Source organism: Manis pentadactyla, chromosome 8 (assembly GCF_030020395.1).
Source record: "Manis pentadactyla isolate mManPen7 chromosome 8, mManPen7.hap1, whole genome shotgun sequence".
Taxonomy (NCBI): domain Eukaryota; kingdom Metazoa; phylum Chordata; class Mammalia; order Pholidota; family Manidae; genus Manis; species Manis pentadactyla.
This window is the reverse complement of record NC_080026.1, coordinates 109,876,653-109,903,136: the sequence shown is the minus strand read 5'-3', so window position 1 is coordinate 109,903,136 and position 26,484 is coordinate 109,876,653. Positions and strand designations below refer to the sequence as shown.

The window sequence follows — 26,484 nt, the reverse complement described above, 5'->3', positions numbered from 1 at the left end:
GTCTTTCATTAATGCTGATTATTTTTCATCCTTTTATCTGTGCCAGTGTAATAGACAATAATCGATATGATGTTTTTAATTACATTTCATTTAATTGATTACTAGTGAGGTTAATGATTTTTTTATATTTTTTGCCATTTCTATTATGAATTACCCTTTTCTTTAGCTCACTTTTTTATTGGGTTATTGTTCAATTTCTTATTTAACTATAAGATTTTTTAATGTATTGGGGGTAGTAATCTTTTGTCATGTGTATTGAAAAAAAATTTTTTCTTGGGCTTTTAAAATTTGTTTTTGTTGTATATGTAGTTTAGAAGTCTTTCCATTTTGTTTTTCTTTTCTCTCCCTTTTTCCCTTTCTCCCTTTCTCTTTCTTAGCTCACCTCTTTCTTGGGGCTTGCCTCTATCCAGCCTTTGGTATTTCTAGTCCAGAACCAGGTTTTACTGTGGTCTTCAGTTCTGCCCTGTGGTGATACCTGGGGCATTTTACGTCCAGTCTCTGGGCCACATGGCCTGCCTGAGTTCCAGGTGTCCTTTCAGCCCCCTCACCTCTTCTCCCTGCCACTCCCCATTGTTGTCTCTGGCAGCAGGCTAGCAGTGCTCTTTTCTTCCCCCGATTTAGTGAGTCTGGCTCTGGTCCTTCATCTCTTCCCAGGGCACTTTTTATGTGCATTGTCTCTTAGCGGTCAAACTGCCGGCTGCCACTGTGACAGTGATAGCAGGTTCGGATCAGGGACTATTTTAGATACAGCAGTCAGGAGGGCCTCTCTTAGCTGAGACTTTCCAGCTGTGTAATCATTCCTTAATATGTTCTAAGCATCAGTATCCGCATCATTAATAGGTGGATTGTTTTTCACTTGAAAATGTGCAGTGTTTTTCTCTTTGAGTTATTTTTGGGAATCATAATCTCAGACTTTGTCAAAACTACAGGAATAATATTTTGTTCTTGTATTTAAATAAGACAGTAAGTGTGAAAATACTTCACAAATGGTAAGAGATCTGTGTCATTTCTTTATAAATGAAGGAATCTTAGTGGTCCCTTGGTGTAGAAATGTGCAAGTGGTTGGGCAGCTTTTAATTCTACCTATTATGTTCAACATATGTGTTTTGGAATCAGGCAATCTGAGTTTGATAGTAGAACAGTGACTTAACCAGCTCTCTTATATTTATCCTCTCTTTAGCTTTAATTTGTTGAGGCAAAAAATGATGATGGCATCTTACCTATGTCAGATAATTATTTGAGGATTTAATGAAGCTATGTATACAATGCTTTAGCACAGTGCCTGGCCCAGAGTAAGTATTCAATATATGGTAATTTATTATTATGATTAATCTTAATGTGCTTTCAAATGCAAATATTATTCTTGGGTAGTTCATTTCCTTTTCTGGTACTGTAATTTGTTCTTAAAACCTCAGTTGATATAGTATGATAAGATAAAACCAATCAGAAGCAATTTTGAGCTCTGCTTTTTAACTTGTGATAACTTCATGGTAAATTTCACTACCACTCTGAACCCTGGATTTCTTAGGTATCTACGATGTGTGTAAAATTAGTAAAATTAAGCACAGAGTCACTAAGTCTCCTGGAAAACAAAGGTCTGAAAATGTGTCATGAGGGCAGCATTGTTCATATTTTTTTAGTCAAGCACTGTGAGTTCCTTGAAGGCATGATACTAACCAGATTATTATTAATTGGTGTTAGAATTCTTCCTGATTAACCCTAAATTGAAGCTCTGAGGCTGAACAAAACAGAATGTAGGTGGTATTTTACATATTTAGAATGAACAAATGCTATTATCAACACAATGAAATGACTGCATAAAATCCAGTGAAATACACAAGCACATGAGGTTAAATAGCACATAACTAGAAGTTCCTCTTTTCTCCAACTGCTTTATGGTTTTAAGTACAAAGAATACATTCTGTTGCTTGTAAGTCCTCTTATGAGTTGTCATACAAGTGAAGAACTTTTGTTTTTTACAAACTCAATTTCTTTTTACTAGATTTAACAGACATAAAATTACATTTCAGTAAATATCAGATTAGTAACATAGGAAAAAAGGATATAATTATAAAATACTGTGTACTTTGTGTATTAAAATCATTGTATTGGCCATTAGCATAGAGAATTACTAAACGATGTTTTTTTTTAAAAAAAGTGCTCATGTTCTGCTTCTCCCAAAATTAGACTTGGGAGCATTGACTGATTTTTCTCCTAAGTAGATGAAGGTTTTGTCTATATGAATTGCAGAATGAACTTATTGTTTTCAGGAGTCTTTTTATTAGGAGACCTGTAGAGATGATGATTACTTCTTGCTTTTCACTTCTACTCTGTAAAGGATGATGTGGGAAGGAGTCCTTTGAATTCTCTTTAACTCTCCTGTTTTCTCACTATGAGAAGTAATTCTTGTAGGGCTCCTTCATTTAGGTTGATGGTATCACATCAAACATAATTGAATAAAGCAATTGGGCATTGAATTAAATGTAGACAGCCCTCTGTAGGTCTGGTTGAACCCACCAGTGGATTAGAGTATTTAGGCCATTTATCTTCAATGTCCAGGTGGGTGTGGGGGGTGTATATAGGCATTCCAGGAGATAAGCAAAAAAATCCATTGAGTGGGGGAGTTTTGCTAATAATTAATTGCATGGTCATGTTGACAGAATATTATTGATATTGTACAACTTTAAATTTATTCTGAGAATAGAGTGAGAATTTTCATAATTGGGAAGAATTGCCAATGTACCATCATCTGTCAGTTTATTTTTAGTGTATTTCAACATGTTGCAGTTCACATGTGCCAAGTGAAGTAGATTTCAAGGGTTTTTTGAAAAGAAACTAGATTAAATATAGTTCTAATAATACCAGCACAAAGAAACAAAATTACAAAGCTGGTGGTTTGTCTTTTAGTGTGAAATCTTTGTCAGCCACATAATGTGGTAAAAATAATCTGAAAGAAGTTGTCCAAAAAAATTCTGAATTATCAAGAAGACAATTTGAAAATTGAATGTACATGTTATTTTTAGTAATGTGTCTTATCGAAAGTTCATATAATGCCTGTCATTATTATTAATACTGTTTTAAAAATAGCAAAAAAGGGTTTTGAACCATTATCAAAACAAAACACAGTTTAAAAGATATTGCTTATTTAATTTTTACCTGATTAATTTAAAATCTCTTTTTTGACCTGTTTTGTGTGACTAAATATTACTACAGTAGGTGTCTATGTAATATATATTTATTACATATATGTAATTATGTATTAATATATGTAATATATATGGGTTTATGATAAAAAATATTGTACTGATATGCAGTAAAAAAATTTGGAGACTAAAAACCTATGAAGTGCTGTGTTTCTCAAAGCAGCATGGGAAAGTAGATATAAGCAGAAACTTTAGGTCTAAAGAGACCTGGGTTTTAATCCTATACTTACCATGTGCTAGTTGTGTGTGGGCGAACTACTTAATTTCATTCCTATTTGCAAAACAGAGAAAATAGTATCTAACATGGCTTGTAAAGATTTGATTAACTAATGTTATGAAGTGCTTCATACAAAGTCACCCCTCATGAACATTAGCTATTGTTGTTATTATAATTATTATTAATAAAGAGATTGTATGTCCTTTAGGGAGTCATCCATAAATGCACTCATGTCTCAGATACTATCATAGTGCAAAGTGATAAACAGCTTAGTAGATTTCAAAAGAAGCACAACCTTAAGTTTCATGATTGTTGTCAGAACTAAACTTTTCCATGAATCTGCTTTGTGTGTGTGTGGATGTATGAGGATCTAGGCTTTGGAAGAAGTAGAGTTTATTGTAGAGATTCTAGGGGTACAAGTACATGAACACACTTGGCACACTTCTTTCCCAGAGCAGCTCTAGTCTCTGTTAGGGTTCTGAAGGGGAAAAGTGAAAACATCTGATAATTTCTTCAGTCTTCAGCCTGTTTCTTTTGAATGTAATGGCTTCAGCTGTTACAGGTTTCCTCTTCCTTCTCTCAGTATGAATGAAATTTACAGATCTGCAGATAAAGTTTCACATATAGTCTGGGTTACTGTGAAAGTATTGTGGGAATAGGAAGTGATTGCACTATGCAGTAGGGAAAAACAATGTTTTGTTCATTTGGAATAACCACTTGATTCTCCTGTGTCTTTTGTTGTAAAATATATTATTGCTATACAGTGATTAATGGTTAATGTATTAAGAAGAAATTTTCAGAATTGAGAGATCTGAATTTCAGCTTTGCCATTTGCTTCATGTGGTGTTCTAGGGCAAGCCTCAGCTCCCTCATTCATAAATTTGGAATTATAGAGTCTGCCTTTTGCCAATATTTATGCATCCCACATCTGAGCATCTATCATGTAGTAGCATTGTTTTAGGGATATGTAGATGATAATGATAATGATCTGATCCCTGTCCTTTCTGAAAGTGTAGTCCAATAGGGAGATAAACATGTAAACAATGATGCCTGCAGTGATTAGAGCTATATTAGTGGGACAAGAGTCTGAGTTGGCCTATGGCAATCAGAGTGGTCTTCATGAAGGAAGCATGCTAACGACCTCTGTGTTTCCTATTCTTGCATTGAAATTCTGGTTAGCACTTGTTTCAAAACTAAGGACTTTTTCGCAAACTAAAAGGGATAGGAACGGGAAATGTTTTCTTCATATTTGTTGGTAGCCTCTGATGCCTTCAAACAAAAAAATTAGTTTACAGGTAAGTAACATACCTTTTTTTGGTACACTAGGATTAGAGATACTGTATGTAGGTACCTGCAGATGTGGTTTGAATTAGGAACTTGGAAGATCTCAGTCTATCTCCCTTCTTCTTTTTCCTCTTATCTGTCTTTTGCTTGTGGGAGGATATACATCAGGGCCTTACCCTCTTCTTTCTCCCTCCAGGTTTCAACCCAAACGTTCAGTTTAAAATGTCACAAAGTGGTTGGTTCAGATTTTGTGGGGTCCATAACTCATAAGATTTTATTTGCCTTCTTTAAGACAAAATACAAAATTATGAACTCAAAATTACACAAAAAATTTATATGGAGAGGCAAAAGATGCAGAATAGCAGCACAATACTGAGAAAGAAAAAAATTACTATAGAAACTCTGGGTGTAAAAGATGGCAGAGTAGGAAGGCAAGGCAGAAACTGCTTCCCATGTACACCAAAGGGAGCAACTACAGCAAATGCAACTAATCCTGAAAATGACCTGAAGTTTGCAGGCCATCTATGGCCAATAAAGAAGAGAAGACAACACTGAGGAGGGTGAAGTGGCAGAGCTGTGATTAATGGGGACTGAATCCTTCATCCCAGCCCATAAGTAGGAGGGAGAGGAATGGAGTGGGGAGGGGATAGGTGCTCCAGAATCCTGCACACCTGGCCCTTGTTATCTGCTCTGGGAACATGAGTCCACATTGCACTGGGCTTTGGTGATTAATGGAGCTGGACATCAGGGAGAGTTGAAGTACTTTGGGAGGCTGAGACTCCTGCTGCATGTGGAGGACAGGCACACTCCATCAGTCCTGTGTAGACTGAAAATAGAGGCAGCAGTTTGAAAGATTTACCAGCAGTGGGAAATGTGCCAGAGGGGTGAGGGTTGGAGAGAGCTCTCTCCAGAGGAGAATGGGCAGGTGGATGATGCTTCCCTAAGCCTCCCTTAACCCAATAGTTTGGGCACTCATTTGACTCAGTTTGGAGTCAGTTCCAAATGCTCCATCTCCCTCACTGGTAGCTCAGCCAGGTGGAATGCCACCCTGGGCACTGCCCCACCCACTCCGCTAGCCCAGCAGGAGCCAGCAGATGGTGGCCACATGCACAATGATCCTGACAGAAGAGCCCATGGCATATAAAGGGCACTCTGATATGATCCATCAGCCTCTGTTGACAGAGATCAGCAACTACCCTCAAGCAGACAGAAAGACAGCCCCACCTATAGCCAACTAACAACTGTGGCTCCACTGCAAAGGAGACCCAAGCCATGGTGAGCAAACAGTCTTGAGCTCCTGGGCATTACAGGATGCCTTTCTGATAAAGCCATTATTCTCTAGACCAGGACTCATAGCAGATACATATAATACAAAGGAAGAAACACAGAGACCCAGACAAAATGAGAAGGTAGAAGAATATGTTCCAAACAAAAGAACAAGTAAGAAACCTAAGAGAGGGCTAAGTGAAATGGAAGTTACCAGTCTTCTTGCTAAAGATTTCAAAGTAACAATCAAAGATGCTCACTGACCTGGGGAAAAGAATTGATGATCTCAAGGAGAACTTCAACAAAGAGAGAGACCATTTGTAAAAGAGCCAGTCAGAGCTTAAGAATACAATAACTGAGATGAAATATACAAGGGAGGGAATGACTAGTAGACTGCTGGAAGTAGAGAAGATAATCAGTGAGATAGAAATTAGACAACAGGAAAACAACTAAGCTGTGGAACAGAGAGAAAAATAAATTTCTAAAAATGAGAAGGTGCTAAGAGAGCTGAGTGAAAACTCCAAACAAAACAATATTGCATTATAGGGGTACCAGAAAGAGAAGAGAGGGAAAAGGGAATAGAAAGTATATTTGAAGAAATAATTGCTGAAAACGTCTCCAATCTGGAGAAGGAAATAGACACCCAGGTCCTGGAAGTACAGAGAGTCCCTAACAGAAGACAATACCAAGATAGCTAGTAATTAAATGACAAAGATTGAAGATAAAGAGAGAATCTTAGAAAGAGAGAGGCAGACAGTCATCTGTAAGGGAAACTCCATAAGGTTATCAGCAGATTTCTCAGCAGAAACTTTACAGGCCAGAAAGGACTGGCATGAAATATTTAATGTATTGGAAGAGCCTACAACCAAGAATCCTCCACCCAGTAAGCATACCATTTAGAATCAAAAAAGAGAATTCACCACCAGAAACCCAGCATTACAGCATATATTAAAGGAACTTCTGTAGATGGAAATGTTCTTAGACCTAAATATTCTTCATCAGTGAAAATAAACCTACAGGAATGGTTGTAGACCAGTTACTTACTAAGAAAGTATGAAGTTAAAACACCAAAAGTACCAAAATCAACTATACACAGAATAGTAAAGGAATGTGCAGAAGATATAGATTATGACATACATAAAGTATAGAGGAGGAAAAATAATTAAAAAATAGTACTTTTACATTATGTTCAAAATAGAGCAATCATCAACTTAATATAGATGGTTATATATTTAGGAAACTATGAGCCCTATGATAACTGTAAACCTATAGCCTATAGCAGATACAAAAAAATATTAAAAAACAAGAAATCCAAGCATAATACTAAAGAAAACCATCAAATAACAAGAGAAAAGTATAGGAGAGGAAGAAAGGAACAGAGAGGAACTACATAAACAGCCAGAAAATAATTAATAAAATGACAATAAGTACATACCTACTAATAATTACCTTAAATGTAAATGGACTAAATGCACCAATACTAAGACATAGGGTGGCAGAATGGGTAAAGAAACAAGATCCATCTATATACTATGTACAGGAGACTCATTTCAGACCTAGACATACATAGCCTGAAAGTGAAGGGATGGACAAAGATATTTCATACAAATAAAAGGCAGAAAAAAAGCAGGAATAGCAGTACTTATATCAGAGAAAATAGACTTCAAAACAAAGAAAATCACAAGAGGCAAAGGACATTACATAATGATAAAGGAATCAGTCAAACAAGAGGATATAACCATTATAAATAAATATGCATTCAACATAGGAGTACCTACATATGTAAAACAAATACAAACAGAACTAAAGAGAGCAATAGACTGCAACTCAATCATATTAGAAGACTTTAACACACCACTTATATCAATGGACAAATCAACCAGACAATGAATAAGGAAACAGGTGTTGAATGACATATTAGACCAGATGAACTTAACAGATATCTACAGAATGTTCCACTTAAAAGCAGCAGGACACACGTTTTTCTCAAGTGCACATGGAATGTTCTCCAGGATATGTCACATATTAGGCCACAAAAAGAGCCTGAATAAATTAAAATACTGAAATTGTATCAAGCAACTTCTCCAACTACAATGGTATGAAACTAGTAATAAATTACACAAAGAAAACACATGGAGGTTAAACAACATGCTCCTAAATAATCAATGGGTCCATGAACAAATCAAAGAGGATATCAAACAATATGTGGAGACAAATGAAAACAGAAACCCAATAGTTCAAAATATATGGGATGCCACAAAGGCTGTTCTAAGAGGGAAGTATATAACAGTACAGGCCTATCTCAAGAAACAAGAATAATCCCAGGTAAACAGTCTAAACTCAGATCTATAGAAACAAAAAAAAGGAACAAATGAAACCCAAAGTTAGTAGAAGGAGGGGCATAATAAAGATCAGAGCAGAAATAAAGAAAGTACAGAAGAATAAAACAATAGAAAATTGTCAATGAAACCAACAGTGGGTTCTTTGAGAAGATAAACAAAACAGAAAGAAGAGAGAAGACACAAAATCAGAAATTAAAATGAAGTTACAGTTGACACCACAAAAATACAAAGAATTATTAGAGAATTATATGAGAAATTATATACTAATACATTTGACGACCTAGAAGAAATGGACAAATTCCTAGAAAAGTACAATCATCCAAGACTGATACAGGAAGAAACAGAATTTGAACAGATCAATTATCATGAAGGAAATTGAACTGGTAATCAAAAAACTCCCAATAAACAAGTTCAGGACCAGATGGCTTCATGGGTGAATTCTACCAAACATTTAATGGTGAGCTAATACCCATCCTTCTCAAAGTAGTCCAAAACATAGAAGAGGAGAGAATACTTCCAAACTCATTCTATGAGACTAGTATCACTCTAATACCCAAACAAGATAAAGATAGTTAAAAAAAAAAGTATATTCCAATATCCATGATGGAAATAGATGCAAAAATCTTCAACAAAATATTAGCAATCCAAATTCAGAAATACATCAAAATGATTATCCATCACAACCAAGTCAGATTTATTCCAGGCATGCAGGGATGGTACAGTATTTGTAAATCAGTCAATGTGATACACCACATTAACAAGAAAAGGATAAAAATCATAGGATCATCTTAATAGATGTTGAAAAAGCATTTGACAAAACATCCATTCATGATAAAAACTCTAAATAAAATAGGTATAAAGGAAACATACCTCAGCATGATAAAGCCCATATATGACAAACCCACAGCTACATCATATAATATGGCAAAAACCTGAAGGCTTTCCCTCTATGATCAGGAACAACAAAGTATGCTTACTCTCACCACTTTTATTTAACATAGTACTGGAGGTTCTAGCCATGGCAAACAGACAAGAAAAGAGATAAATGACATCCATGTTACTAAGGAAGAAGTAAAACTGTCACTATTTGCAGGTGACATGATACTATATATAGAAAACCCTTAAGACTCCACCAAAAAACTATGAGAACTAATAATTGCATTTAGCAAAGTTGCAGATTGCAAAATCATTATACAAAAATCTCTTGGATTCCTATATACTAACCATGAACTAACTGAATGAGAAATCAGGAAAACAATTTCATTTCCAATTGCATTAAAAAGAATAAGCTACCTAGGAATAAACCTCATCAAGGAGGTGAAAGACCTGTCTGTACTCTGAAAACTGCAAGACACTCATTAGAGAAATTAAAGAAGATACAAATAAATAGAAATCTATCCCATCCTCATGGAGAGGAAGAATTAATATTTTCAAAAATACCTATTAAGCCTAAACAATTTGCAGATTCAATGCAATTCCTATCAAAATACCAATGGCATTTTTCAATGAACTAGAGCAAATGATCCTAAAATTCATATGGAACCACAAAAGACCCCAAAAAGCCAAAGCATCTTGAGAAAGAACAAAGCTGGGGAAATTATCCTCTCTGATTTCAAGCTATATTACAAAGCTACAGTAATGAAAACAGTATGGTATTGATTGGAACACAAACAGACCCATAGAAGATCAATGGAAGAGAATAGAGAGCCCAGATACAAACATGCATATATAGTCCTAGTCAATTAATATATGATAAAGGAGCAATAAATATACAATGGGGAAAAGACAATCCCTTCAATAACTGGTGTTGGGAAAACTGGGCAGCTGTATGTAAGAGAAACTGGATTACTGTGTTAAGTCCACACACAAAAGTAAACTCAAAATGGATTAAAGAGAGCTGGATGTGAGATATAAAACATTAAAGCTCTTAGGAGAAAACATAGGCAACATTTTCTTGAACAGAAACACGAGCAATTTTTTTCTGGACACATCTGCATAGGCAAGGGAAAGAAAAAAGAAAATGAATAAGTGGGACTACATCAAAATAAAAAGCTTTTGTACAGCAAAGAACACCATCAACAAAACAGAAAGTAATGGAATATATTCTTAAGTGATTTATCTGATAAGGGTTTATCATCCAAAATACATAAGGAAATCATATGCCTCAACACCAAAAAACCAAATAACCCAATTAAAAATGGGAGAGGACCCGAATAAATGTTTTTTCCCAAAGAAGAAATACAGATGGACAACAGGCACATGAAAAGGTGTTCCACATCACTTTTCATGAGGAAATGCTAATTAAAACCACAGTGAGATATCATCTCACACCAGTTAGAATGGCCACTGTTCAAAAGACAAGAAATACCAAGTGTTGGCAAGGATGTAGAGAAGTGGGAACCCTCCTATACTGTTGTTGGGGGTGTGAAGTGGTGCAGCCACTATGGAAAGCAGTATGGAGAGTCCTCAAAAAATTAAAAGTAGAAATACCATGCAATCCAGTGACTGCACTTGTAGGATTTACCTGAAGAAAACAAAATCTCTCATTTGAAAATTATAGGCACTCCTGTGTTTATTGCCACATTATTTACAATAGCTAAAATATGGAAGCAACCAAAGTGTCCATCAATAATAGATGAATGGATAAAGATGTACATATACACAGTGGAATATTATTCAGCCATAATAAAGAAATAAATCCTGCCATTTGTAACAACATGGATAGATCTAGAGGGTATTATCCTATGTGAAATAAGCCAGGCAGAGGAAGACAAATACCATATGATTTCACTTGCTTGTGAAATCCAAACACAACACAACAAAACAAAAATGAACAAAACAGCAGTAGACTCATGCTGGTAGTTACTGTGGGGGAGGGTTTGGGATGGGTAGACTGGTAGGATGTGGGGGGTAAAAGGGCACAAAGTCTCAATTATAGTATAAGGTGGTCATGGAGATGAAAGTGCAGCATGGAGAATGTAGTCAATGGTTCTGTAACATCTTTCTATGTTGACAGTAACAGTACTAGTTGGGGTGAGGACTTAATGTGTGTAACTTTTGAATGACTGTGTTGTATACCAAACTAATATAACATTGTATATCAACTATACTTCAGAAGAAAAAAGACTTACTATTAAGGTACAGTAATCAAGGAAATTTGATACTGGTGAAGGAGTAGTTAAACAGATAATCCGATAGACTCAAGTGCCCAGAAATAGATCCACACAAACATAGTCAATGATCATTGACAAAGGAGGAAAGATAATTCAATGGAGAAAGGTTAATATTTTCAACACATTGTACTAGAACAACTGGACATCCATATACAGAAAAAAAATCTAGGAATAGACCATTCACCTTCCACAAAAATTAACTAAAAATGAATCACAGACTTAAGTGTAAAACACTAAACTATAAAACTTATAGAAAATAATATAGAAGAAAATCTAGGTGACTGTGGGTTTGGGGATGAGTTTTTAGCTGTAACACCAAAAGCATGATCTGTGAAATGAAAAATTGAACTTCATTAAAATAAAAAGCTTCTGCTCTTTGAAAGACATTGTTAATAGTATGACTAAAGTCCAAAAATACTCTTAATTCTTAATTTTAATTTGGAGTAATATAATGATATTTAATATTTGATTTATGAAAAAATTATCTTTGCTTTCTTCCTGACATATATTTCAAACGTGAAGTGGCTGACCCTCTACAAACTTAACAGAAATTTCCCTTTTATGAAAGGGGAAATGACTACTAAATAAGATTTGAATGATCTTTCATTAGTCTTTTAGATAGTTTCAATAGATTTTTGAGTTTTCCAACCCATTGGTAAAGGAGAAATTGAATAAAAATACATTTTTCTTCTGTCACCAGGATTTAAGTAAAATGTTTATTTTATCCAGTAAAGGCTTCATCTTTAAATGTCAGTTTCCATTTACCCCATGATTACTATTTTCTTAATGCATTTTGTGAAAATGGAACCCTACACATCCTTGTATGAATAAGTCTTACTACTCTATCAGTCTTCCCGCTTCCCGTAAAGTGCAGTCATACTTTCTGATGGAAGAGAAGAGGCTACTTAAATATTTTATGCTCTAAGACAAGGAGGACATGTTCTACCTCTCAAGGGTGGAGCTTCTGCTTACAACTTGAGAAGTTTCCACGTTTGTGCGGTGGCTGCTGCTCCCTTCTCCTCAGTGAGGACTTTAGGCTGAGCAGACAATCAGGACCTGAGGCACATCTATACAAGGAAGTATAGAGTCCCATTTTCACAAAATGTGATGAGAAAATAGTAATCCTGAGAAAATTTGTTCAGGGTAAATGGAAATTGACGATTGAAAATAAGGCTTTTACTGGATAAAATAATTATTTTAATTAAATCCTATGACAGAAAAATGTATTTTATTCCATTTCTCCTTTATCAATGGATTAGAAAACCCAAAATTCCTATTGAAGTTACCCAAAAGATTAATAAAAGCATCATGGGCCCACTCAAAGGAAGAGTATGTGTTAAGCAGGAAATAGTAGAGGAAACTAATGCTGAGGAGTATGCCCTTTTCCTTTAGAAGAGCTTCAGCATTATATTGCATTGGGAGGAGAAACTCTCAGACTAACATCTTGTGTCTTAGATAATTCTTTTTATGATGTTTTAGAGATGTTTGCCTATGACACATACTTACTTGCTAACATATGATTTCGGGAGAACAAATTGGTCTGCCCACCTTAAAGTGTTTTATTTACACTCTTCCTGACCCCATCACATCACTCTGTCTGGGCTCTTGTTTCTTGATCCTTTTTCACATGAGTAGATTCACAGAACCTGATTTTCATGGGACCTCATACAACCAATCTCATATTCAACAGTGATAGATATTTATACTTTTATTTCTTCCAGCTTAATTGTTATATCTGTGATGATTCCATTTTTCTCCACACACTGGCGATACCCAGCCCAGTGTATGGAAAATTTTTCTCTGTGTTATCCTCAACCTGTTTGTAGAAGAGGCAGAGTGGAAGAGAACAGGGCCCACAATTGTTATGGAGTCAAAATGCATTCTTGAGTGTTTAGGGGTACAGAATGCTGCCACTTTTGTTCCATTTTTTTCTCGTATAGAGCAGAAGAGGCAGTAAAGAACCAGCCCCATAATAGCACAAGAGCTTCAGGTTCAGCATTATCTTTTAGGTAATTCTTGGAGTCAACCCATTTGCAGCTGGGAAATGATCCATTATACCCTGTGCTATCTGCGGATGACTTTTGTTTGCCTGGCTGAAGTCATCATTTAGCATTTAGTACTCTAGGCAAGAATTGCAGGAAACTCATAAAAAGCTAACCAGATAAAAGATTTTCCAAATTAAATATATATTTATAGCTGGGAGTAGTATTAGCAATGAGGTCCAAGCCTGCCACATTATAAGTAAATAAAGTGAGATTACTTGTCGAAGGTTATACACAGTTGTCTAGGTAGGACTTAAACTGGAAATTTTTCTGTCCTGGTAGGACTACACTGGAAAATGTTTTCTGTCCTGGAAATAAAATAGCTTCTGTTCAATTGAAAAAGAATTATACAATTTAAGAAAGAATTATACAATTTAAGAATTAATTCATATATGTACTCCAACAATTTTATTGAGGGACTGCTCTGTTTAATGCAGAGGTAGGTACCTGAAATATGGAGGTGAATATGTCAGTTTGAGCCCCAGGTGAGCCTTCTATCCGTTCGTCCACCTGACAGGTAGATCCACACAACCGAGGAGGTTAAGTACTGTCTACTCTCAGATGTGGGGACCCAGAGTAATTCTGCGTGGGGAGTAAGGAAGTGGAATTTTTACTTGGGTCTTGGAGAAAGAATATGAATTTTGCATGAGAGGATACAGTTTAATTTTATTGAAAATGTAACCAATCATTTAACCTTTGATGATCTACTGACACTCTGATGTCCCTGTAGTAATGGTGTCACTGCAAGAGCATCCAATTTAAGAAACCACTTAAGGCTAAAAGGATTACAGCTACAAGATAAATATAACTTTTAAATTCTCTTTAGGTCTTGTGTCTTTATTTTTGATGGCTAGATGGTAGTTACTGATACTGTCTGTTTTTAGGACAATGATTAGGTTTTAGGCATAGATAGTGGAGAACAACAATATCCCTCTGTTATATGCTTGTATTTTGAATAATAATTGTTTACCTAGGGGATAATATAAATTGGCTATGAAATACTACATAGGGAAATTGGAAGAATCATATTTCTAAATATGAGAGGCATACTGTGTTCCTAAAATAAACTATGATTTGTGTGTGTGTGTGTGTGTGTGTATAAACAGTGTCTCCGCTTTCTCTTCTGGGTTATCACAGATCACTTTTAGTATGTCCTCTCTTTTTGGTTTATGCCTATTAGTCTGAAGTTATGAAAAATACTTTGTTAGTACTTCTCTGGTGATCTATGAACACAGTAAGATTTTAACAGACTCTCAAATCCTCTCAGCACAAGTCTTTTTTCCAGTTGCCTAGTTTTGTGGCTCTGTGTATTTGTTCTCAGCTGTTTCCTGTCTTGTAGCTCAAAATGACAGTATCTTCTTTTCACTTTTCAGTAGTTCTGAACAGTATCTTCAAGAGGAGGCATACAATGCTATTGTCTGCTCTAGCTATTTATAATTCTTTCATCTAGAGAGGAATATAGCCTGTTGTATTTTACAGGAGTTATATCTATATTTTAATATCCTGTTTGAAAAAGCAAAACAGATTTAAACTGCTTCTTTATAGAAAATTAATATTTGCAGAAGGTGAGGGGGACTGCTCTTTTAGAAAAATGAGTCCAGGAGATACTGTTCACTTTCTTACCTTTCCTCATTCCATGAAAACTAAGTATGTTCAGTGTGCAGGTGTCTGGGAGAGGTACATATTTAGTGATCAACCAGAAGTTCCATGATAATTCCAATAATACGCTGTTGGGATTTTGAGTGTCCTTTTATCAATCAATCATTTATTAACACAGTCAAGTGTATATAAGGCACAATGGTAGGAGCTATAGAGAAAAAGTTTAATGTAAGTCTTTGGTAACTAAAACTGGTAAATATTGATCTTAGAATAAATGTCAATATAAAAACATCATTTAAAATTACAGAGTTAATAGCAAATATAAAACTAAATTGTTACAGTTTATGCATAGTGTTGGTTGAGATAAAGGAGGACATGGCATTTTTGGGAAAGGAGCCTATTAGAAACAGCACTAACTCATTTTCTCAGTTAACTGAGAAACAATAAAGGGCTTAAAAACCAACGACAGAAATTTTTTAAAAATTACAGTCTCAGAATAGAAACTGATTACTATATAAAGGTATAGTTAATGTTTTACAACCAATGGATCTTTTCAAGGAAAAGTTTAAATATTCTGTTTCAAAAAAAACCTAGACTATTATCAGATTAATGTCAGAGAAAAGGACATGGAACACATTCTAGAAAAATTAGTGGGGAGTAGTAAATTCTTTAAACATTGGAGTCAGAAAAGGCCAACGTTTCTAGTCCCAGAAAGCAGGATTAGAATTCTGACTTAAATAACATAAACAGCGGAACTTTGGAAAATAATTTAAGCCTTAGTGCATAAGCTATAAAGTGGGGATAATAATAGTATTTATTTCATAGGTTGAAGTAAGGATTAAGTAATATGTATGTTTAGGGTTTAGCACAGTGTCCAGTTTATAGTAAGTTTATAGTAAGCCCTCAAGTAAGTGGCTGAGTAAGTGGTAACCATCACAAATACAATGTAGTCAAAGTTTGGAAAAAATACTAGAGGTTTAAAACATAATATTATTTAAAAATTTTTATGCTGTTTTTCTATTACATTAAAATCAGAATTGCTTTTCATATTTAGTTCATGAGAACTGTAGCACTTTAGTTAGCTGGTGTAGGCTTAAAATGGTTGTTGAATAATTATTGATAAAATATCATTAACCTTCCTGTAAATTGCCCCCAAACCCTGCTAAAATCTGCACCAATAAAATGATCATCATAAGCAGAGCTGTTTAAAAATTTTTTTTCCTTATGGAGATTTTTATGTGAATATAGAAAATGTTTTTTTTTAATGTGATAAATGGAGTGGTCAGCTATTTTAAGAGCTTTTTTTGTATATTATCTACAAACCTAAATATCAGTACAACAGATAATTTTTGCATTTTTTAATAATTCAAGTAATAAGATGGAATTAAGAATAAAAGATGCATATTAGAAACACTCAGTGTTACTATATCATATTAAGGAAATCATAATAATAGAGATACAAGCTTTGTGAGAGGAAAGATAAATAGCATTGGAATTGAAATTCAGCATATTTGCAAAGTATATAGGCCCTCTTAAAATATGAGTTGTGTGTTTTTCACTCACTAGTATCTTGTGTCAGAATTTAATGATGAAAGGCTAAGACTGGATTAAATTTGGAAATGGAAAAGACAGACCTCTAAGAAAGACAGGCTTGGTGGGAGGAATAGAACCCCCAACAGCAAGTTATAGCCATAGAAGTTCCCCACCCCCTGCCCACTTTCAGAGTCTTGACAACTTTATGGGGAGACAGCGACTTTTCCTATCTTGAAACTAAGAATGTCCTTACTATGTGATCCCCTTCTATTTTATCAGTTCAGTTTTGGAAAAGCAGAACACTGGGGGCTTGGTCCTAGTTTTTCTACTTATACTAGCATTTTGATTTAGGACATGCCACTTAATTCCTGTGAACCCATTTTCTTATCTGTAAAATGAGGATAATGTTTTCTGTCTTGCTAGCTCATAGGATTGTTTTCAAGATTAAATGAACTAAGGTACATAGAAGTACTTTGCAGATTATAAAACCCTACTTAATTATGAGACAGTGTTATAATATAGGTATATCCCTAGGTGTTAACTATGGTATGTTTAGGAAGTAGTTTACAAAGATTATTATTGTGAAGTACTTGGCACTATAAAAAGTTTATAACCTGTAACAAAGTAAAATTTTTTGACTTATTTTTTATTTTGTTAATGGAGATAATTAGATTGTGAGAAGAGAATGCTAGAGTTAACTACAAAAAAGAAAATTGTAGAACTAATTGGAACAGATCAGTTATTTTTCAGAATTTTTAAAGAAACCTAAAAACATATTAAGGACATGAAGTTTCCTAGTATTATTGAAATAACCAAATGCCTCTTACAGTGTAAAAGAGGCTTTGCTTATTAGCTTTGTTAGGCATTCAGGAAATATAATATTCTTTACTACAAGGAGGGATACTTTTTTTTTCCCCTGTGGGAAATAAAAGCATTTTATTCCAAGTTCTACAATTTAGAGAAAACATAATTCTTGGAAAATATTTCAGCATCTTACAGCATGGATTGCCCCCAAATGCAAAAGTTTGATCAGTTAACCCAGAGGAGATACACAAAGATTATAAATCTGGACTATATAGAAGGACTATATAGAAGGATGAACTGGTAATACAGAAGGGGACCACATAGTAAGGACATTCTTAGTTTCAATTGGAAAGTTATTTAACAATCCTAATGTCATTTTTTCATTGCTAAAACAGGCAACAAAACCCCATGAGATTGTTGTGAGAACTAAATAAGTAAACCACTTTGAAAAGTGTCGGACATGTAGTGAGTACTCAGTACATTTTAGTTATGGTATTATTTTCATTGTTGACAAAATATAGATGTTAGATAAAAGAAAAATCAAATTTTAAAATTATGTACTATTATAGAATTATTAAATAAAATGTTATGAAGATATTAAATTCTTGGGCTTTTTTTTTTGAAAAGGAAAATTATATATGGAAAAAACACCATATGCAAAATCAATTGAGTCGTCTCAGTTTTGTTTCAAAATATGTAATTTTATGAAGATTTGAAGACAATATATAAATTTATACATATAAACTTATAAATTTACTTATGAATCATTCATTATGGGTGACTTTAATTTTCTTCTTTGTGTTTTTGGGTAGGACTTCACTCATCCAGTAAAAAAACGTTTTCAGACTGCATCATAACACAAAACCATACTGTGTTATATACAAGAAAAAGAACTTTAAAATGTGATTCAGAAAGATTGAAAATAAAAGCATGCAAAAAGTATGCTAGGATGTCTACACAAATATTCATAGCTGCATTAGTAAGAATAGCCAAAAATTAGAAACAGCCCAAATGCCCATCAACTGATGAATGGATAAACCAAATGTAGTATATCCATTACAATGGAGTATGATTTGGCAGTCAAAAAAATGTTGTAGTATGTATTGCTAAATGCATTGATTCAACATGGATGAACCTTGAAAACATGCTAAGCTAGTCACAAAAGGACACACTGTTGTGTGATTCCATTTATATGAAAAGTTAAGAATAGTCAAATCAATAGACAGAAAGTGGATTTCCTAGGGCTTGAGGCTTGGGCAAAACGGGGAGTTACTGCTAATAAGCACAGAGTTTCTGTTTGGGATGATGAAATGTTCTAAAATTGAATGTGGTGATGGTTGCACAATACTATGAATATAATAAAAACCATTGAATTGTACAGTTTAAATGGGTGAATTGTACGGTTGTGAATTATATCTCAATAAAGCTGTTTATAAAAGTACACTAGGCAAATACCAAAAAAATTCGGAGTCACAGTAGAAATAACAGGAAAAGTGAATGTTAGGTCAAAAAGTAATGAATGAGACAAAGCAAACTTAACCATGCTAATACATAAAAACTGCAATGCCAGTTGTGTATGTCTATGTACCAAATAACTCTCTCTCCACTTCCTTTGCATGTCTTGAGACTGGGATTATCTGCAGAGTATACTTTCAAAAACACTATGTAAAAAGATATGTTTGGAAACAGTAGGATTAGCATTTGTGCTCACTCACGTAACAAAGATGAGAGCAACTTTTGAGTTAAAGAACTTTAAAAGGAAAGCTCATAGAGAAGTAAAAAGCCATAGTGAATTTTGTTTTAAGTTAATGAACAAAGTAACATGTCCTTTATTGACAGATAATATGGCAAAAGGACCAGAAAAAAAAATGATGTCGCAAAACTGCAACATCAAGAACATTTGAGTTAGGGGACATAGTGATTACATTCATACCCCAATAAAGGAGTGCATCTGAGGCGGAAGAATATGCTGGCAGAGCTATCAAGAAACGTCACAATAGGGAATGGAGCACAGAATGCCAAATGGAACAAGTGTAGGAGACTTTGTCCCCTTCATTTTTTTTGAAATCAGAGTAACTCCACTTTCTAAGGAAACAGAATTGGGCCAAAATCATAGCAAGTAATGGCTCTGACTTTAAAGAACTCTGTTATTTATAGATCGCTGAAGGTGTGAGTGTTCTAGAAATAATCATGAACTTAAGAGTCTGGAGTCCTAGGTTCAGTTTTTGTTCTGCAGGTAGCAAGTGACTTTGGACAAATAACAAAGTTATTTACCCTTATTTCATAAGGTTCAACTTAAATGAGGTAGTTACTGTGATTCTCTGTGCTGCATAATAGGAGCTTAATAAGTTGAGTTACAGCTCTGTATCACTGAGTACATGAAATAATTTAGGATATTTTAATTAATTATTTATTTTTTAAGGTTAGGATATTTAAGAACTTTTTATTTTCTAATTTTACTGAGTGATATTACAAGAAGCTGCTAAGGACTAATAGTTTAAAAGGAATGTTTTTGTCACTAATAGAAGTGTTGGTCTGTAAATAACATATATGAAGGCTTATTACCATCAAAGAAAGAAAACACAGGTTTTTTTTTTCTTTCTTTTATCCCTGGTTAAGGTAAAATCCAAGTGTTTGAATTAAGATTATTGGGACTCAGAGTTTTGTGGGAGGGAGGCTGAAACACAGTTGGCTGCAGTGGGTTTTATGGACTGACGGGCTACAGCAATAGTTCTCAAACTCAAGTAAGCATGAGAACTTGTTAGAAAATGCAGATTTACAAGCAACAGCCCCAGAACTCTTGAATGGAGGCAGGAAATTCCAATTTTACCAATAAGTACTTCACATGTTTTTGATGCACACAGATCTTTGATTGCACTTTGAAAAAATTGAGCTCCAACCTATATAAAACTATCATAATAATAATGGTATAAAATATAATAATAATGTACAGATGAAAGAATGATTTTTAGAAAATTTATTAATATTTTTACATAGTTGATCATATTAAATTCCTTGAAATATTTTTTCCTCCCCATTCATCTATTTATTGCTTTATGTATTTCTCATTTAAGCATGTACACTTAGAGTTTATTTAGCATTTATAGATAATTTAAATTTATACTTTTGAAAGGAGAGTACTCTGATAATGATTTCCTGCTTTGGGGAAATCTTGTTGCAGTAGAACTTTCCAAATGTTCCAGGTTCTTCTTGAGCAAATTCCCTCATTCATTCAAAACATATTTATTGGGGACTTAGTATGTGGCAGGCACTGTTTTCACTGCTGCAGAATCTAACAGTGGCCATTTTAGAAAGGAAGAGAAAACAGGCTAACTGAATAAAATATGTTCTCTGTTAGATGGTAGTAAGTGCTCTGGAGAAAAGGAGCTAGGAGTTTTCCATTTTAAGTAGGGTGTTGAGGGAAAAACTCATTGGGAAAGTGACATTTAAGGGAGATTGAAAATAGTTGGGGAGCTAGTCATATAGGTAATAGAGGAAGAGCGTTCCAGGCTGATGGTGTATCGTGGGCAAAGATCTTGAGTCATGAGCATGCCTGTGTGTTCCAGGGGCAGCCAGGAGCCCACTGTGGCTGGAGAGGTGTGAGCAAAGGGAGTGTAATAGGGAGATGTGTTCAGAGACTTGATGAGAAGGGAGGTTCAGGAGGTAAGGGATGGGAGGGGACAGATGATTTATGGTCTTGGGAGTTTTTTAAGTTAGAATAATGATCCTAAAATAATCAGAAAGCATTGGAGCATTCTGAGTTGGGTTTTAATAATCTAGTTAAGAATTGCCACAAAATATCTTATTCCTCTTTGAAAATTCAGTGTGTGCAAAGTAAGCATTTAATAAATATTTTGTTGAACTGCAATTCAGAAATGAATTGTCATAAATAGGGTTTGGGATTGGCATCTTCACATTAAGAATTTTTAAAATAAATTATTTACAAGTTGATTTTGATAATAAATGCCAAAGTTCAGTCAAGTTTTGATACTTAGTTCTTGCTGTGAACTCCTAGTCTTCAGATGAGTTAATCAAAGCTTGCACAATCACAAAAACACTTCTTGTGGATAAAAGATATGTCTTTCCCTTAGCAATTTTTTTAACTGAAGTAACATTGTGTATACTTTAGCTTTTTCAAAAGTTATCGTGCACCGAGCCCCTTCTACCAAGTAATATGTTTATTATAATCACTCAGCAGTTTTTGTTTAAGTCTGGAACTTAAAAAATTGTGAAGAAATCAGAGTTTAATTCCAAGTTTCTAAATCTTATTGAGTTTAATGGAGGGGCTTGGTAGAGGCATCTCGATAACTTGACTGAATTTGCAGTTTTGGGACAGTTCAGGTTAGTATTGCCTGAAGCCCATGGAAAGCTATTGGAATGTATCGAGAGGATTATTCTTAGATTTGCAGTTTAAAAATATCATTCTGCCACCTGTGTAGAGAATGGCTAGTATTCAAGTTGGGGGACAGGAGATCAGAACAACGAGACTATTGCAATTGTCTGGGGAAAAAATGAACAGGGTTAAATATAGTAGAGCTGAAGAAAAAGTGAGACTCAAGAGTTATTAAAGAGATAGAACTGAGAGGTTTTGGTGACTGAATATACGTGTGTATGTGTGTGTATGTGTGGAGAAGGTGGGGTGGAGATAAGGTAAGGAAGAGTGAGGAGTGTAGGCTGAGGCTCAAGCTTCTAGGTAGTTCCAAATTACCACTTGACCAGATTGCCTCCATGTGTATGCAAGTTCATAAATGTCCTGGAATTATTAGTGTTTCCAGTTCAATTCAGTGAAAAATAAATGAAAACAAGAAAAAAATCCAGTTTAGTGGCTAAAGACAGTCAAATTGTTTTAGAATTGAATACAGCTTTCTAACACTCTAACAATTGTTTTTGACATTATCAGCATTAATTGGACTCTCAGTTTTATTTTCTCTTTAACTAGGAGGTGGATCTGGGAGTGAAAAATATTCCTCTGGGCTGGTCATCAGGGCAATAGCAGGCTGGGGAACATAGAGGATTTAAAATCTATTCTTGCCTTAGGTCAAAAGGCCGCACAGGATCCCACTGGGCTGTGAAGCACTTCATTTGATCACAGCCTTCATGCATATTTCTGGTACTGTGTGTACATTTAAGAGAATGGGAGCCAAAATCAAACCAGTCTCAGCAAAGAGAATTTCAGCAGTTGACTTGTTAGGAATATGCAGAGGACCATAGTCTGCCCTCAGACGCACACCCAAAATTTCCATTGACGTCAGTACTTACTGTTCACATGTATCCAGGGGCAGGATCTGGCCCTTAGAAATTAAATTAAATAATTCCGTCTGTGGGATGCCAGAAAGTATCACAGATCTGCTGAGAGGGACAAGCTACTAACCATGAAAGGGAAGTTTTTCTGTGGTAATGTCAATACTGATGGATTGAGATGGCCTAGGGATGTAAAATAAGGCCCATACTCATTACTGTTTAAGTTTATAAGCATTTATGATTTGCAAATGTGTTTTCAAGAATACACATGATTTTTCAAATATTCAAGATATGACTCTAGTGAAGTTTTCATCCTTTGCTTTCACATACAGTGAAGTTAAAAATCTAAACCCTAACATTCCACATTCACTCTTGTTCTGTAACTTCAGACTTGGAGTAATACAGAGAAAACCAAATATTCTCCAAACAAGTGCTATGTTTCATCCACTGGTGGATGCATTTTCCACAATGAAGGTGTCTAGAGTTTGAGAACTGCTAGGAATCTTGGACTCAAAAAATGAGGAAATGATATACTCTGCGTGATTTTCTAATTTGGGAGTTAGATAGAGTTCAAGCGATTGACAATTCTCAGAAGGAGAGAATGGTCCTCCCAACTTTTTTTTGCATGATAGTAAATAGAAGGGAGTCTTCATTTTGTGACTGTAAAAAAATATGGAAAATGCATTTGTTCTTTGAAAGATAAGATCAGTATAATTTGCTTTCTTTAAGAATACTAATTCAAAAGAAAACAGGCAAAAATCTCTTGAATATAAACATGAGCAACTTTTTCCTTAACACATCTCCTCAGGTAAGGGAAACAAAAACAAAAATGAGAAAATGGGACTACAGCAAACTAAAAACTTCTGTACAGGAAAGGACACCATCAGCAGAACAAAAAGGAGGCATCCTACAGTACGGGAGGATATATTCATATATGACTGATCTGACAAGGGGTTAACATCCAAAATATATAAAGAGCTCACATGCCTCAACACCCAAAAAACAAATGACCTGATTAAAAAATGGGCAGAGGATCTGAACAGACACTTCTCCAAGGAAGAAATTCAGATGGCCAACAGGCACATGAAAAGATGCTTCACATCGCTAATTATCAGGGAAATGCAAATTAAAACCACAATGAGATATCACCTCACACCAGTTAGGATGGCCAACATAGAAAAGACTAGGAACAACAAATGCTGGTGAGGATGCAGAGAAAGGCGAACCCTTCTACACTGTTGGTGGGAATGTATATTAGTTTAAACGTTGTAGAAAGCAGTATGGAGGTTCCTCAAAAAACTAAAAATAGAAATACCATTTGACCCAGGAATTCCACTCCTAGGAATTTACCCTAAGAATGCAGCATCCCAGTTTGAAAAAGACATATGCACCCCTATGTTTATCATAGCACTATTTACAATAGCTGAGAAATGGAAACAACCTAAGTGTCCATCAGTAGATGAATCTATAAAGAAGATGTGGTACATATACACAATGGAATATTACTCAGCCATAAGAAGAAAAAAAATCCTACCATTTGCAACAACATGGATGGAGCTAGAGGCTCATTATGCTCCAGTGAAATAAGCCAGGCAGAGAAAGACAAGTACCAAATGATTTCACTCATTTGTGGAGTATAACAACAAAGCAAAACTGAAGAAACAAAACAGCAGTACACTCACAGACTCCAAGAAGGGACTAGCAGTTACCAAAGGGAAGAGGTTGAGGAGTGTGGGTGGGGAGGAAGGGAGAAGGCGATTAAGGGGTATTATAATTAGCACACACAATATGGGTAGGTCATGGGGAAGGCAGTATAGGGTGGAGAAGACTAGTAATGACTCTATAGCATCTTACTATGCTGATGGACAGTGATTGCAATGGGTGGGGGTGGGGACTTGATAATATGGGTGAATGTTGAAACTACAATGTTGCTCATGTGAAACCTTCATAAAATTGTATATCAATGATATCTTAATTTAAAGAAAATAGAAAAGAAAATTTAAGAAGGAATTCTGATTCCAATATATACAAAAGTTATCATTTGAGACAGAGGATTAAAGATGGTGGCATGAGAGGTGAGACAGAGGCTTCCACCTAAAACCGCATGTAATAAGAAAATATAATTAATACAACTAATCCTGAAACAGCAACAGGAAAGAGGGCAGTGCCAAACCGCATACACCTGGAGAAAAGAATCAACCTCATGGAACAGGATAACATACCAAAGCTGTGGCCCAGCAGGACCCATACCCTTTCCCCACCCCAGCTCACCAGTGGGAGGAAGAGAAATGGAGCAGGGAGGGAGTGGAGGCCTGGGACTGCTGAATACCTAACTCTGGAGATCTCCTCTGGGAGCACAAACCTACATTTTATGGTGCTTTCATGGTACTCTCATGATTAGGGGGTTGGAAAGCTAAGACAGGCAGAATTCCTAGAGAGACTGAGATTCCAGCCACTTGTGGGAAGCAGGGATCCATATCCAGCTGCTCTGGGACAAAAGAAAGACTGGCAGTCTGAGAGACTTCCTAACAGCAAGAGGGCTGCTAAAGAGGCAAGGATTGCACTGAGCTCACTGCTCAGGAGAAAAGACAGGTAGACGAAATTATCTGGGTGCACTCTGCCCAGCAAGTTGGGAACTTTCTCAGTCTTCAGGCACTCCAGTTCCCTGGCTGGCTACACAGCTCAAAGACCCCCTCCGTGATATGCAGCCTACTGCACCTTTTTCCCAGCCAGCCCCACCTGGCTCACAAACCAGCAAACCCTACTCTGGCATTAGGCCAGCCAGAGGGAAGATCTGTCTACAGCAACTACAAATGCAAAGCATAGAAGCTTATACCTGTGTGCTCGGCCCACTGGTTCTGGCAGTGGAGGTAGGCATAGCAGCCAGGAAGCAAGAAACAGCTCTTTCCTCCCTGCAGGGACCAATACCACTCCCCTGTGACACCCAACAATGCTTCAGGGGCTGAGCAGCTCCAGAGAGTAGAGCTTCTGGGCACTAAAGGGTGCTGTATACAAATATGAAATGCCAAAGAAACCTGGTTCAAAGTAAAATTATGAATGCAACACCTGAGAAAGTTTCAAATGAAATTGACCTCACGAATCTTGCTGAAAGGGATTTCAAAATAAAAATCATTAACATGCTCATGGAGGGACAGAAAAATATTCATGAACTCAGGAATGAAATCCAGTTAGAGACCCAATCATTGAAGAGCACAATGGAGGGTATTAAAAGCAGATTAGATATGGTGGAGGAGATAATAAATGAAATAGAAATTAGAGAAGAGGAGCACAAAGAAGCTGAGGTACAGAGAGGAAAAAGGATCTCTAAGACTGAAAGAATATTGAGAGAACTGTGTGACCAATCCAAGCGGAACAATATTTGCATTATAGGGATACCAGAAGAAGAAGAGAGAGAGAAAGGGATAGAAAGTGTCTTTGAGGAGGTAGTTGCTGAAAACTTCTCCAATCTGGGGAAGGAGATAGTCTCCCAGGCCATGGAGATCCACAGATCTCCCAACACAAGGGACCCAAGGAAGACAACACCAAGACACATAGTAATAATGGGAAAGATCAAGGATAAGGACAGACTATTAAAAGCAGCCAGAGGCAGAAATAAGATCACATACAAAGGAAAGCCCATCAGACCAACATCCGACTTCTCAGCAGAAACCTTACAGGCCAGAAGGGAGTGGCATGATGTATTCAATGCAATGAAGCAGAAGGGCCTCGAACCAAGAATACTTTATCTGGCAAGATTATCATTTAAATTTGAAGGTGGGA

The 26,484-nt window shown here is 35.7% G+C and overlaps 1 protein-coding gene and 1 non-coding gene across 2 annotated transcripts in view; one reads left to right on the top strand and one right to left on the bottom strand.

Moving 5' to 3' along the window:
• Window positions 1-26,484, top strand: part of HPSE2 (heparanase 2 (inactive)) — a 678,034-nt gene that overhangs the window by 75,094 nt on the left and 576,456 nt on the right. The gene's annotated exons all lie outside the window — the stretch shown is intronic.
• On the bottom strand, window positions 25,572-25,701 carry LOC118912940 (small nucleolar RNA SNORA17). Its single transcript, XR_005025011.1, has one exon. It is a non-coding gene; the product is annotated as a small nucleolar RNA SNORA17 (small nucleolar RNA).